The sequence below is a fragment of the Pongo pygmaeus genome, chromosome 3 (assembly GCF_028885625.2).
Source record: "Pongo pygmaeus isolate AG05252 chromosome 3, NHGRI_mPonPyg2-v2.0_pri, whole genome shotgun sequence".
Taxonomy (NCBI): domain Eukaryota; kingdom Metazoa; phylum Chordata; class Mammalia; order Primates; family Hominidae; genus Pongo; species Pongo pygmaeus.
Genome location: NC_072376.2, coordinates 167,624,877 through 167,640,039, shown reverse-complemented (window position 1 = coordinate 167,640,039; position 15,163 = coordinate 167,624,877). Strand labels below are relative to the sequence as shown.

The 15,163-nt window shown below is 40.9% G+C and overlaps 1 long non-coding RNA gene across 2 annotated transcripts in view; it reads right to left on the bottom strand.

Moving 5' to 3' along the window:
• The window catches only part of LOC129035152 (uncharacterized), a 30,148-nt gene extending 16,111 nt beyond the window's left edge, over positions 1 to 14,037 (bottom strand). The window contains exons 1-2 of one of the 2 annotated variants that reach the window (XR_008502126.1): positions 13,874 to 14,037; positions 4,335 to 4,402 (exon numbers count right to left, since the gene is read on the bottom strand). This is a non-coding gene — a long non-coding RNA (uncharacterized LOC129035152). Of the gene's footprint in view, positions 1 to 4,334; positions 4,403 to 13,146; positions 13,286 to 13,873 lie in introns of those variants that run through there. The other variant, XR_008502127.1, reaches the window with a different exon arrangement.
• Between the last annotated feature and the right edge of the window lie 1,126 nt (positions 14,038 to 15,163).

Genomic DNA, 15,163 nt, shown 5'->3' with positions numbered 1-15,163 from the left:
GTGGATAACAGATTGTGCTAAATAACTTTATGATTTATAAGAAGCACAATTTCAGCTTAACCTTCTGTGTGAATTAGAAATGTCCAGAGTTATTTTAAACATTGCTTTCAGTGAAACAATACATCTTGAATACCATCCACATAGGTGGTTTATAGACATAAATCGTTAACCAGTAAAGGCAGCTGACATACCAGATTTTATAGAATAAAGTAACAAGAGACCTGAAAGGGATTTCTAGAGCTCAATCCTAAGAGTTATCTATTAATTACACCAAATTAAATTATCATAATTGTATATTACATGGCAGGATGGCTTCTTGCTTAGAAGCATATAATATAAATGTCAATAACATCTCCCATGACATTATCTACAGTGACAACTGTTGTATTCAAATCCACACCGGCCTTCCTGGTCATCTTATGAAGGTTAGCAGCATACTTGGGGGCTCAGTACCCCTGTACTGCTAAGAGCTTACATGCCTGCCAGAAGAGAACCACCAAAGCAATCACTCTGATGGGAGCTCAGTCACCAGTTTACATTCAATAAACTGCTTTTTCTTCCCAATGTTATTTCCTTTTGGAGGGAAAACATTAAAGGCAATGACATCCACATGTGTTTAAGTGGCTACAGCCACTTCTGGTGTTTATGATCATTAGATGCATGGCTAGTAAATGACATAAATAGTGATATAAAGGTTGTGTCCTAATGAAAATATCTGTGGACTACTAAAGAAATGATTAACTTTAATTTTAAAAATTGCCTGGATTTTCGAAATAATCCCCTGGGGATGACTGAGACAGCCAATTACATTTCAGAAAATCTAATCCTTAGAGTGGTCTCTGAGAGTGATTTGGGAGACAGGCCATATGGAATACAATAGAGAAATGAAAGTTAGAGATTAAAAATTCCTGATACTCTATACTAAGCAGGACTCTAATGATCACCTAATCCAGTGGTCCTTAACTTTTTAGGATGCATTATCACTTTGGGGGATCTGATCAAAGCTATAGACCTTCTCCCTAGAGGGAAACCCCCCCTTTTTTTTAAGCTTATAATTTCAGACATCTCAGATTCTCTGAAGCTCATCCTTGGACATCAATTTAAGAAACTTCATTTATAGATGAAGCAATTAAGGAGAAGAGAGACGAAGTGACTCAACCAGGGTCATGCGGCTTGTTAGTGACAGAGGCAAGATGGAAACCCTGCTTTTCCTGCTCCTTGTCTGCTGTCATCTGCTGCATCAAGCTCTATGCGGACTTAAATGTTCTACTAAACCACTCCTATCAACTGACCAAAGAATGGTTACTAAGGTCTATAATTAGAATTTATACCCACTAGTCCTCTTTCTAACCAAATACAAAATCTTTTTCTCTGTGTGCATTCTCCTGAACCTATTCAGGTTCATGTGAACTCACTCTATCTTCCTAGCCTCCTCCCCCAGCACCACTACTTTCTTAAAACTCCCTCCTTCCAGGGTTCCTGTGATCATCCAGATTCTTCCCACTTCTTCCAGGGTTCACCTCCCTCCCCTCGTGTGTGTGTGTGTTTTTAAGAGACAAAGTCTTGCTCTGTCACCTAGGCTGGAGTGCAGTGATGCAATCCCAGCTCACTGAAGCCTCAAACTCCTGGACTCAAGCGATCCTCCCGCCTCAGCGTCTCTAGCAGCTGGGACTATAGGCATGCACCATGGTTCCAGCTAAGTTTTGCATTTTTTGCAGAGAAGGTGTCTTGCTATGTTGCCCAGGCTGGTCTTGAACTCCTAAGCTCAAGCAATCATCCTGCCTCCACCCCGCAAAGTGCTAGGATTACAGGCACGAGGCACCACACCTGGTATCCTCTCCCATTTGTTATCTCCTTAGCTGCTACCCTTTCTCCTCTCTCCAGGGCTTCCCTAAAGCTCAATCCTACTCTCCTTTATATCCATTCTCAACCTTCTTACTGTTACTTCTATTGAATAGAACTCCTGTGAAAATTGTCAGTACCCAAAATGGAGTCACTTATGTCAAACCCTAACAAAATGCAGTGCGAGGCCATGAAGGAAGGGCCCTCACACATGTGTGCCTGCACCAGGAACTGCCAGAAACGACTTCCTCAACTGGAAATTTCCAGTTAAGCCACTCCTCTGAAAACTCCTACCAACAGCCAGTACCACTAATGAGCAAATGCCACTGCATGTAACAAGACCCTGTAGCCACTGGTCTTTATTTCAAAACAGGTACACGGATATCTTTTTGCCTTTAAAAGCTTCCTTTTTTTCCCACCTCCCTCGGATGCTCTTATGGTTCTCCATAGCAGGCATGTATTACGTATTATGTTGATTGCAGTTCCTTGCTCTTCCCTAATAAGTCTGAGAATTAATCTCTATTGCTCAATTTAGGTTGACACCATTCTCACCCTGTTTACAGAAATACTTCCCAATAATAGTTTCAACAGGTACCTCTATTGAATATAATTTCCTCCCCCAACCTGTTCCTATTTCCATCCTCTCATCTATGAGGTACTGGTGACTTGAACACTGCTTGTGCCCGGTGATGTCCAGCTCTATATTTGGCACATACATAGATAGCAAGAGCAGTATAAATGTGGATTAACTGACATGAGGGTTTCCTCACATCTCAGTGAAGATAGTATACAAATAGAAAAAAAAAAGTGAAAGTATACAAATAGAAAATTTAGCAACAATTCTGGTGATTTTATAAGAAGTTTTGCAAATTTGACAGAATTTACTTTTTCAAATGAAGCTTTGCTTTCTTTTTTTGCAAGGTAGTATAACTAGTTTTATTCTTTTTTCTGGGCAACTGATTTCTTAAAAGAAGATATAGCTCCCCCTCATGGATGATAATGATATTTTAAATACAGCCCTTCCAACTCTATGGTGCATTCTGAAATGTGTCATTAATAAAACTAAGTCGTACATAGCAACAACATCCAGACTGTTAATTATTCAGAGCTCCTCATGTAGATCTAAAACAACAGCACGTTCTAAGGAATTGCTCCTTCTTAAGCAGAAGTACATTTTCAGTACTTCAAAAGGAGATATTCAGTAACACCATTTGATATTCAGTACTCAATTACAAAAGACTTTCTTCATTAGCTCAATAAATCAAACCACTGTGATAATGAGGCCAGACTCCTGGATTTGGTTCTAGTTTGGGAAGCTGCTTTGACTGGTTTAATAGCCTCAAGTTTCACACTAACTCCCGGGAGTCATCATAAAATGATTTGTCCTGAGTCACAGGATATCCAGAGTGTCAGAGGGCAAACAGTTCAGTTCTAACTTTCTCCGACTGGGAATCACCCCCCCAAAATGCTGGGGCATTAAAAGTGGCTTTGTATTTCTAAAAATTCTTTCACATAATGGCAACTGCCTTCTTTCCTCAGAACCACAAGGCGGCTAACAAAGCCGTTTTTTTTGGAGACGGAGTTTCGCTCTGTCGCCCTGGCTGGATGCGGTGGCGCGATCTCGGCTCACTACAAGCTCCGCCTCCCGGGTTCACGCCATTCTCCTGCCTCAGCCTCCCGAGTGGCTGGGACTACAGGCGCCCGCTACCACGCCCAGCTAACTTTTTTTTTTTTTTTTTTTGTATTTTTAGTGGAGACGGGGTTTCATCGTGGTAGCCAGGATGGTCTCGATCTCCTGACCTCGTGATCCTCTCGCCTCGGCATCCCAAAATGCTGGGATTACAGGCGTGAGCCACTGCGCCCGGCCAACAAAGCCCTTTTTAAAAAAATTTTACTTTAAGCTCCAGGATACATGTGCAGAACATGCAGGTTTGTCACATAGGTATACCTGTGCCATGGTGGTTTGCTGCACCTATTGACACGACCTCTAAGTTCCCTACCCTTGTCCCCTACCCCACAACAGGCCCTGGTGTGTGTTATTCCCCTCCCTGTGTCCATGTGTTCTCATTGTTCAACTCCCACTTATGAGTGAGAACATGCAGTGTTTGGTTTTCTGTTCCTGTGTTAGTTTGCTGAGGATGATGGTTTCAAGCTTCATCCATGTCCCCACAAAGGACATGAACTCATTCCTTTTTATGGCTGCATAGTAGTCCATGGTATACATGTACCACATTTTCTTTATCCAGTCTATTATTGATGGGCATTTGGGTTGGTTCCATGACTTTGCCATTGTAAACAGTGCTGCAATAAACATATATGTGCATGTGTCTATTAAAGGCCTTTTAAAGGTTCAAGTTATTTACTTTTTGTGACTATATAAATCAAACAGTTTTAGTAAGTGTGTGTGTGTGTGTGCTTCCATCTTAAAATTTGACATTCTACTGAATACAAAAAATTAAGATAATCTACATGAAAAATAGTTTTCAAATTACCTTTTTATTTGGTCTTTTATATCTGGAGCCATGGCAGTCTGTATAAAATCAGGAGCATAGCCCAGGTCCTAAAATATAAAAAGAAATGTATTATTCACTATAAAATATATTTGGCTATTAAAGGCAATAATGCAGACTAGTCAACCTTTTAATGTTTCCAAGGCCATAATGAACATTAATAATGAACAAAATTTGTAATATTTATGTTGTTTGATATGAACTAATCCTATGTGAATTTGAAATATAATCAATTGATGGAAAGATCTGGGATCTGGTATTATGTTCAAGATACACTAAACTTTCATTACCACCAAAGTGAAAAAATTGGGCTTTAAAAGAACTAAACAAAGTAACCACTTCTCTTTTGTGATCTATTAGCAGCTTTTTTGTTCACTTGTTTCTGAGGCAGGGTCCCGCTGTGTCACCCAGGAGGGAGTGCAGTGGCACAAGCACAGCTCATTGCAGCCCCAACCTCCCAGGCTCAAGCGATCCTCCCATCTCATTTTTAAGAAAATTGTTTTGTAGAGACAGGGTCTCACTATGTTGCCCCGGCTGCTCTTGAACTCCTGGGCTCAAGTGATCCTCCCACCTCAGCTTCCAAAAGTGCTGAGATTACAGGCATGAGCTACCGCACCCAACTAGCTGCAGTTTTAACTCCGAAGTTTCACTAAAACCTAAAGTTACCAACATTTTACATGCCCTGAACATTCATTACTAAAAGTCTACACTATTTCTTAGAGAAACCAGTAATTTCACATTTAGTTGATAGATTATAGAAACAGATACAGAAAACCAAAAGGGTAGATTGGAGTAAGAGTTACCATAGGTGATGTAGCTATTCAAAAGTACCTCCTTTGTGATCAAACTGCCCTTTAAAGCACAAACTAGATAATTAATCTAGGTATGTTATGACAGGGACTTTTTAAATTAATTTCACCAAATCAAAGCAGCTTCTTACATAAACTAAAAATCACAAAGTTGATGCTATAGCTATAATAATACTTACATATTCTCTAACAAGCTAAATAATTTGAATGGTTCTCTTGTCTAAATGGAATTTCTGCCGAGATATTCCATGCCTCAGGCCAATTTCTAGGCCTTAAATATTAAAATAAGAAAATTTAATCCATCTATAGCAACTGAAATATTTCAAAATTAAGACTAAGACATTTATCAGGTACAATATATGACAGCATAAGCAGTTCTCCACGGTAATAAGGTTTTCCATAAATAAAATTTTAATGGCTGTGTAAGATTCTATTGCCTGACTCTCTCCTCATTTATTTAACCGTTTCCTTATTGTTAAGCATTTAGGTCTTTCCTTTTGTGTGTGTGTGTTATAAATAAGGCTACCATATCCATCTCTGTGAACAAAAGTTCTATAATTAGCTATATTTCCTTAAGATATTCTGACATAAAGATGGTAAATAACCAAACTACTTACCTTTTTTCTAACAACAATAGCACCTAACATTTTTAAAGTTTTACAATAAATCACTTACATAAACACCTCCTTGTATAATTAGCCTTTAAGGTATTGTCTTTAAGGTCTAGCCTTAGAGATAAGGCTAGGGGGCTATTAAGGTGACTACAATAGTTAACTTATAGGTGATTTTACTTTTGTAGCAGTTAGCAGGAACATAGTTTATCTCTGAGAGATAATAAAAAATCAAATAGGCTGGCCAAGGCAGGCAGATTGCTTGAGCCCAGGAGTTAGAAACCAGCCTGGGGAAATATAGAAAGAATCTACAAAAAAAAAATATATATATATATATATAATATATATATATATATTAGCCAGGTGTGGTGGTGCACCTGTAGTCCCAGCTACTCAGGAGGCTGAGGTGGGAGGATCGCCTGGGAGGTAGAGGCTGCAGTAAGCTGAGATAGCACCAGTTCACTCCAGCTTGAGTGACAGAGCAAGATTCTGTCTCAAAAAAAGAAAAGAATCTAGCTTCTTTCCATACAGTAGCTGTCTTAGCCGTTTTCACACTGCTGTAAAGATGCTATGTGAGATTGGGTAATTTATAACCAAAGGAGGTTTAACTGACTCACAGTTCCACATGGCTGGAGAGGCCTCAAGAAACTTACAATTGTGGTGGAAGGCAAAGAGGAAGCAAGACATGTCTTACATGGTGGGAGGAGAAAGACAGAAGGAGAGAAGGGAGAAACACCAGATACTTATCAAACAACCAGATCTCGTGAGAACTCCCTCACTATCAAGAGAACGGTATGGGAGAAATCACCCAGGTGATCCAATCACCTCCCACCAGGTCCCTTCTGGACACACGTGGGGATTATAATTCAAGATGCCATTTGGTTGGGGACACAAAGCCAAACCATAGCAGAAGCCGAGGAACTGGAAGAAAAACACAAAGTGTATTTTACGTTTTAAAATTTAAATTTAACAATGAATTAATCAAAGTTGAAAAAATGTATGAGTAAAATATTATTTTACAGTACATTATCCAAATATAGAAGTTGTAGATATATTTTTATTCATTTGGGGTATTTCCTGCCAACCCTCTCTATCTCAATGAGTTGTCACTGTACTTTAAATTTCAACCACTGGCATATTAGAGTGGTAATCCATATACTTAATTATGCTGACTAAAAGTAAATTATTATATGGTAACAGACAAGTAAGGAAAATATAGCAGTGGTAGCAGATTTCCCTATTCCCAGTGATCTCCAGGAATTATTTCCTTCCAATGGCAAAGGTCTCATTTTAAAACAAATTACATATTTCCTTTATCCAATGTACAACTGTCTTTGCTATTCCAAACTCATAATTAATTAAGGCAAAAATTGATCCTGCTTATTGACATATGATGTAAATATGAGGGGTCAGTAGCATCCTCAAAGGAAAGATTTGCTGTTACCAAGCCCCTAGTTTTCCATAATCCTAAAATAACTGGTTTTCTTCAAGTTACTTCCTTATGTAAAAATGTTATGCAAAGGCAGTTCCAAGAGTACCAAAAAAGAGCTATAAAAGCCTAAAGAAAAAGTACCATCACAAGACAGTGTTTTCTTCTAAAACAGTATTTTAAAGGTAGGAGCTTTGTCTTGATGTGTGTGTCCCTAGTCTCTTTGACTGTACCTGATGAGCACTTAGCAAATGTTGGCTGAATGATGGTTGAATGAATACGAAAGCACATTTTAAAACAGCTCTCCACCTTAAAGTTTCTTCATTTCATATCTCTCACTTTTCATAAGCTCTCATGGCATACTCCAGGATTCCTTGTCTCTAATTTCTTATTAACTACCATAGAAGCTTTTATTTTGAAATGTTGGAATTCCTAAAACCTACCATAAAGATTTTAGGTAAAGATTTACCAAAGATGGAAATATTTTCCACTAGGTCAGAGGCGTTGGCATAGCAGTCTTATGTAAATACATAAAAGCAGCATTAAAAGTATTTTTTAATTATTGAAATATACATTTACACATTTTTTTCTGTATAATGCAACTGCAATACCCTATAAGCTGGATGGCTTTTACAATCATAAAAGAGTAAACTCAGACATTATGTAATATGCGTATGGAAAACCATTAAGATATAAGAAAGGAAATACTGAAAGATAAATGGTCCCATAATTAATTATACATTATTTATCATGGATAATAATGATAACTTAAACACAGCTCGCCTGTTTTTAGAGCACTTGAGCTCAGAAAAATCAACAGCAACTATTTCAAAATGAGATGCAATACCATCCAGTGAAACTCTGACAATCTCCAATTAAGCAATTCTACAAACTGCACACAAAACAGTAACTTTTCATCAAAGGTTTCAGCGAAGGAAGAAAAATCTCACCTTGGGATTTGACATTGAGATTTTTAGTAAAAGAGATTCAAGTGCGAAATTCAAACAGGGCACAACAAACAGTTGTGTCAGTGATCGTGGGAATATTGTGGAAAGGAAGAAAAGAAAGACAAGAACAAATGGATGCCACAAAAATCAGACAAAGCTGGCTTTGTGAATGATGGATAATTCAAATGACTGCTGTAGGTTCCAGAGACAATGTAAAATCCGAGACGAAGATGTAAACTGCACTGCAAATTAGTGTCATGTATTTTTAAATGTTTCCGTGTTCAGATTCTTAAATCATATCTGCCAGTGTCTCAATAGTCCAGAATCAAATGGAGTGGTCCATGAAATTTGCTTTCTTCAGGAAAGGCATTTGAATAAGTTGAAGACACAGTGGAAAACTCAAAAAGCAGTCAAATGGGCTGTCAGTCTTCCTTCCTTCCCTTCAGTGTACAAGAATCGGCAAGCAGTCCAAAGCCAAGCTGTTAAGGTTCAAGGATACAGCAGCAGCAGAGGTCTAGCTAGACAACCCTCTCCCAAGGGCTGCACTGTGCCCTCCCTAAAGTAAGTCATTCTCTACAAGGGATGGAGCCCTGGGGAGCTCAGCTGGACTCTGTCTCACTCCAACTGTGGAGTTGAAAGTTACTAAAGAATTCAATGAATGAATGTGCTTATATGCTGTGTTCATCAGAGTTTTTAAAAAGTAAATAGAGATGAGAAGACAACAGAAGTAATCATCTTAAAGTACTTCTCTATGGTTTATATTTATACCAGCCATGGATTTTAAAAAGGTAAAAAATGTGTTAATTTTGGTATAAATCTGGAAATAAAAATACACCAAGACAGTATCCTGGGTTCAGGAAATAGGTCGTATTCTGGTTTGTACTCCCAAGATCTAGCACAGTGCTCAAGAAATATTTATTGCCAAGTAAATGTGAGGCCAAAACAATGTCTACGTATTTCACATTATGTAGTTGTATCAGAATTCCTGATGAATAAATGTGAGGCAATGAATATTCCTAGAGAATAAAACTATGTACAGTTGATCAATACTGTGCCAGGCAAGGATGAATAAATCCTGGTCCCTGTTCTGAGAGTGCTTACAAGGCTATTTTACTTGATAGGGAAATGAAGGCATTTACTGGCCACAGCCAACTTCTTCATTGAAGAATTTCTTTTAACTTGAAGTGCACTGTCTCACGGTCAAGCAAGCTGTTCTGCTGTCCAGATCTAGAACAACTCCACCCTGGTTGAGCCCTCATATGTGGAGATCATCTTCTGGTGACCTTGCAGCATTTTCTCCTTAACCTCCACATTTGGAAGAAGCACAACCTTATTTGGGGAGGTGGGGCTGCTGAGGAGGCAGCAGGTGAGAAGGGTTTGGGGGGCAGGTGGACACAGATAGTTCAGCAATGTATCTGAGTTCTTTAAGTCCTGTTCTGAGCCCATGTGGTCATTGGGGAAGGGACTGCAAACCAGGGAAAGGGTACATCACAACCAAGACAAGATGACTTGGGTTCTGAAGCTGTCCGCATTTACCTAAGAGTCCTGTAGTCTGTGATTCTTAAACTTCAACAAACAAGAATACAGAACTGAACCTGGATTTCAGGGACCCTCAACTCACAACTCTTTGTGTCTTAAGGCTTCAAATCTAACTCATAGTCTAAAGAATATGGCCTATACCTTGAAGTTTTCATGGAAAAACTCAAGATGAAAAGGGGAATCAGCATAGTACCTGTCTGCCTTCCTGCTGTCTTCAAACTGTGGCAGTTAAAAGCTCTTACAGACCTATATGCTAGCTGACCTCCTTCCTGTCCTCAAAGAGCCTGAATTGTATACCCCTTGTAAAGCTAGGCTAGACTATAGCAAGAGACTATGAGTACCCTGAAAATAAGGACATACTATATTTCCCTTTGAATCCTCAAAACCTAGCAATGTGTGCTGAACTAAAATAAACCAGTCAGTACTCATCTAGCAGGACCATGCTGAGGAAGTGGTGACTGGCAGCTTGTCACCAGCTAATTACTTGGGTTTCATGTGAATATGTTAAGTGGCTGAATTTGTGCACTTTTTTTTGACAGATTGAGATAATAAGATAAGATACAATATGATAATGTACTGCCTTCTCAGGCACAACAGGACTACGGGTTACTGGGAAAATTATGCAGAAATAATAGGAAGTCAGACATTCAATTCCATTAGAATGTGTAAATATAGGTATAGATCCCAGCCATTATTCATTTGCTAATTTTCAGTATGCTACAAGCACTGAAACCACTCACCCTGAAATGCTTTGCACAGTACATTTCACACAACTGTCCCCAGTAATATTAGTTCTATATGTATACATGTGGCTTTACAGCCTACAAAATAGATTCACACATATATTCTCAAAACTGCTCATTTTCTAGCCTCCTCATAGCTGAGTCCTTTATGAACATTTTTGTTACACCTTACGCCTAAAATAAACCTTCAAGATACTGTATTATAGCCATCACACAAGTGTGGAAAATGGACCTTCTGAGAAGTTCACATTACCAGTGAGTGTGCAACCATGATTGGAAACCAGGTTTCACTAATTGTAAAGCCAAGGTTTTTTCCAGTATACAAACTGGCCTCACAATGTGATCTTCACTTTAGCGCTATGGTATAAATATTATGAATATAATTTATTCAATAAAGATACATTGGTAATCTTGCATACCAAGCTGTGTTCTAGGCACTGGAGACAATGCAGTGATCAAAATGGACACAACCTCTGCCCTCTTTGGAGTTCACTTTCTGGAGTACAGGTAGGAAAAGAAACAACAACAAAATATTTGTCAGCTGTCAAGTACTGTGGAGAAAACTAAAGCCAGGTAAGGGGTTAGGAAGTACCAAGAAGGCTGGGCACAGCATCTCTTACACCTGTAATTCCAATACTTTCAGAGGCCAAGTGGGAGGATCACTTGAGCCCAGGAGGTTGAGACCAGCCTGAGCAACATAGCAAGACAAAATCTCTACCCAGAAAAAAAAGGAAAGAAAAGAAAAAAAATCTTAAAATTAGCCAATTGTGGTGGCACACACCTGTAGTCCCAGCTACTTGGGAGACTGAGGCAGGAGGATTGCTTTAGACAGGAGTTTGAGGCTGCCTTGAACTATGTTCATGCTATTGCACTCTAGCCTGGGTGACAAAGCAAGACCCTGTCTCAGTTAAAAGAATAATACCAAGAGGAATCCCATAGAATTGTAGCTATTGGATGTAGAGTGGTCAGGGGACAGCATCTTTGATATGATAATATTTGAATGAGTAGAGACCTGAAGGAAGTGAAGTGCTTGCCATGCACTGTCTGGGGAAAGAGTGTTCCACACCGAGGGGCAAGTATGTGCAAAGTTCCCAAGACAGGGATGTGCTTGGCATATTGGAGTCATAACTGGGAAACCAACGTGCCTGCGGTGTTGGTGAGCAAAAGGGAGAGTAGAAATAGATAAGACCAGAAAAGAAGATGAAACTAAATCAGTCTTGCAGATCTCTAAATGAGATAAACCACTGGGAAGTTTTCGTCCAATGAGGGATATGATTCTCCTGCATGGGTACTCTTGCAGCTGTGTGCAGAAAAAAAACTTTGGGAGTGCAAGAGAGCAACTGGGATGACTAGATCAGAGGCTATTGATATAGATCAACTAGAGAGATGGAGGTGTGGACTAGGATGATGGTGGACATCAAGTTTGACTGCAAAGATTTTGTCTCGAGCATGGAAAGATAGGGATTCCATTTAATGAGTTGAACAAGACTTGGGAAGAATCAGATTTCGGGTAAAGATCAGGAGTTCCATTCTGAACATGTTACTTTTGAGATGCCAATGAAGATGTCAAGAAGGCAGCTGGATACCTGAGTATGGATTTTAGAGGAGGACAAGTCCATGTTGGAGGCATAAGTGTGGGATTCTTCCAAGATGGTGATGTTAAATGTCATAGATGGAGAGCACTTAGAGAGGACTGAGTCAGAGAAGAGGCCTAGTACACATCAAACTTTAGCTTTTAGAGCTGATGAGGAACCAGTCAAGGAGACTGAGAAGTAGTGGACAAGGAGGAAGGAGGAAGACCTCATGAGACTTCAAGAAGACAGTATTTCAAGGAGACAATGATCACTCTTGTTAAATGCCACTGGTAATCAAGGAAGAAGACAGCCAAGAATTGAAGGCTGAATTTAGCAGTCATATAACAATGGATGGAGGTTATTGGTCCCAGATTCCCTGAAATGAGAAAACCAACGTTCTGAGAAGTTAAATAAATTGAACAACCAAAATCACATAGCCACTTAGCCCCAGAAATGGGTCCAGAACTAAACACTGAACACAGGCCAGCTGAATCTTGTTTCCTGAATCTCAGACCAGGACTTTTCTTCAATAACATGAGGTCATCCTTCTCATGGTAACTGTTATTCGTTAGGGGGACTGGAAAAGAATATTAAGACTTTAAACAAAAGGAATAAACTTCAGTAGTAGAATGTCAATGACAGACAATGCTCAAAGGCCCTCAAATCAAATGAAACAGGCAGCCACAGCAACCAGGGAACACCCAAGTATCAAAACACACTTCAACATACAAAAAAATTTATGGCCCTCAATAGAAATGATCTATTCATTCTATTTTGCTAGATGATTTCTACACACATAAATACCCGAGGCCTGATTACCTTCACTTGGTTTCTTTACCAAGTTGCCAGAAATGGGGTAGGGGAGGATTTTAGTAAATCAAACTAACGTTTAGGCAGAACAAAGGCACAAGAAAGCCCTAAACCATTTAAGTATTCAAAACTAGTTTTAATCGTCCCTACTGCTGCCCTCAAATCCACAACCACCACCAACCTAAGAGGGCTATGACTGCAAGACCGACTCTGTTGCAAACCTCCGCTGGACGGTTTTGCGGACTAGGAAGTGAAGATTTCCAGTGGGAGGAAGAGCGAAGAAGAGGAGGTAGACAAGCTAGCAAAGGGAAGGCGCAGAATAGGAAAGTTACCAGGACAGGGCAGGGAGTTCCTCATGTCCACAGCGGGCCTTGCTCCCCTGGCCGGAGCCCAGGGGAGGGAGACGGAGGAAGGCAGCCACTTTTCCAGTGAGAAGTTGGGGAAGGAGTTGGCACCCGGCCCTCTCTACCTCTGGAGAGAAGGAAAAAGCTAAGCTGGTTCGCGCGGTAGAGAAGAGCCCACTTCCAGAGTCCAAGTGGCATATCTTGGAGTTCTGTGTCTGCCTCCAGGGCTGCAACTAACTCCTCGCGCCTCCCTTGCCGCCTTTCCTCCCTGGAAAGAGGAGGTGAAAAGGGTCCCAGGCCTCGGCTGGTCATGACTGCCGGGCGCAGGCCGCCAGGGGATTACCTGATACCTCCGCGTCTCCTCAGAAGGCGCGGCGCCGCCCTCCAGCCCCACCCGGTCACTCCGCGGTCCCCAGGCTCTGGTGTCTGTCCAATCTCCGGGACTCGACGCCCGAGGCGGCCGCCCGCGAGACCCGGAGCACGACGCCCGAGGCGGCCGCCCGCGAGACCCGGAGCACGAGCCTCACGCTCAACGTTGGGCACTGCTCAAGGCCGCTCGAGGAGCAGAGACACCTACTGGCCGAGCGCTCCTGCGGCGGCTGGGCTGGGCTGGGGGCCGGAGCCCAGGAAACACGGCCCCGCACACCCCCTACCCGGCGGGCTCCATCTGAGCCCCAGCCGCGTCCCGGACCCGCGTCTTGGCAGGCTCACCTACCTCGAGGTTCCCAGCTCCTGTCATCCTGTGCGCAAGTGATTTCAGCAACCGTCACCGCAAAACCTAGTCGGAGGGTGGCTGGCTCACAGCCTCTCCACTTTTTTGGAGTTTGTGCCAAATAATTTAAAGACCCTCCCCACCCTTTCCCAAATTCTGGCGTTTGAGAAGGGAAAATCCAAAGAGATGAGGATATGGGAGCCCCTAAGTGCTCTCCCCAGAAGCCAGGGAACTGTATTTCTGTTTCTCCAGGGCCCTGAAGAACCTGGCTTTCTTGTAATTACAAATACCTTTCACTGAAAAGTGGCTTCTTTCCTCCTGCTCCCTGCCCTGTGACAGTCAGTCCCTCCCTGTTCTGTCCTGGTAACTTTCCTGCTCTGAGTCTTGTTCCTGTGCTAGCTTATCTCTTTTTCTTCTCTTATCCCGCTCTTCCGCCTTTTGGAAATCTTCACTTCCTACTCTGCAAAACCATCGGAGCAAGGCCTGCTGCGGACATGAGGACCACTGCAAATATTTTTTTCCAGGTTCTGAAAGGAATGCAAAAGACGCAGGAGCTGACAGTCTAGTTAATTTTTAGCTGACAAAGAAAGTCTGTCTCTCTCTCCCTCTCTCTCTCTCTCTTTAACACCTACTATTTGAGTAGTTTTGTTTCCATCAGCACTCTTGTCTTTCCTTATAGTCCTTTCATCCTGACTTTCTTCCTGGATTGAACTTAGGGAGGCAAGAGTTTAAATTAGAAGCAGTAAAATTGTATAATAAAAGGAAGAAAACAAACCAGGCCTTCCTTTCTTCTTAACAGGATGACTAATACAGTTTATGGATTATCTGGATAGTTACATGACTAATATTAATCGTTAACGTTTATTGAGTCCTTACGGCCGACCAGAAACTGTTTTAAGAGCTTTTTTATAATAATAATAAAATCAGCTCTTACGTAATGTTTTAAATGTTTACATTTATTAACACATTAGACAAAACAACCCTATGAGATGGGTAATAATATTATCTCCTTTTTACAATTGAGGAACTTGAGACAAAGAAGCAGGAACATTTCCTAAGGTCACACAGCTAGAAGTAAGTTATAAAGCTGGAATTTAAGCCCCAACAGCCTGGTGGATCATTCAGGGTACTCTAGAGGGACAGGACTAATAGGATAGATGTATATATGATGTATATATGAAAGGGAGTTTATTAAGGAGAATTGACTCACATAATCACAAGGTGAAGTCCCACAATAGGCCATCTGCAAGCTGAGGAGCAAGGAAGTCAGTCTGAAAAAAGGAAACAAGCACA